At 43.6% G+C, this 661-nt stretch overlaps 1 pseudogene; it reads left to right on the forward strand.

The window, feature by feature from the left end:
• The first annotated feature begins 210 nt into the window (after positions 1-210).
• LOC114219786 (cytochrome c oxidase subunit 7A2, mitochondrial pseudogene) lies at positions 211-661 on the forward strand (annotated as a pseudogene).

The raw sequence follows: 661 nt of genomic DNA on the forward strand, positions 1-661 counted from the left end.
GAGATCTGGGGAAGGGCGGCAGATATATTTGTGTTGGTTAGATCTTGAAATTCTGCTGAAAAAGGACCAAATGGGATTTTGGAGGGATGGCTGGCTACCTTTGTCAATAAGGTGACTGCAGAGTTCATATTTGTGGACCTGGTCTGGGGAAATGCCTTCTGAAAAATTCCCTAAAGAAATAGAATGTTGTTGAGTTCCGGTTCCGGTGCGGGGACTTTCGTTCCTGGTGGTCGGTTGTCGCGGTTGGTGGGTAGTAACTGAGCCAAGATGTGGAATCTGCTCGCTCTTCGTCAGATTGCCCAGAGGACCATAAGTACTGCTTCACGCAGGCAGTTTGAAAATAAAGTTCCAGAGAAACAAAAGCTATTTCAGGAGGATAATGGAATTCTAGTGCATCTAAAGGGTGGAGTAGCTGATGCCCTCCTGTATAGAGCCACTATGATCCTTACAGTTGGTGGAACAGCATATGCCATATATCAGCTAGCTATGGCTTCATTTCCCAAGAAGCAGGATTGACTTCAGTTTATCATCTCAGCAGGCAGTTGGTTCAGTTTCATTCAGCTCTCTATGGACCAGATAAATAAATGAATTCTTCTTTGGGGATCAATATTTATTGACTTATACTAACTGCCACCAATAAAGCAGACTTTACCATGAAAAA

This window comes from Eumetopias jubatus, unplaced genomic scaffold (genome assembly GCF_037043125.1).
Source record: "Eumetopias jubatus isolate StellerSeaLion01/CBP00866 unplaced genomic scaffold, mEumJub1_p1.0 scaffold_15, whole genome shotgun sequence".
In the NCBI taxonomy this organism is placed as follows: domain Eukaryota; kingdom Metazoa; phylum Chordata; class Mammalia; order Carnivora; family Otariidae; genus Eumetopias; species Eumetopias jubatus.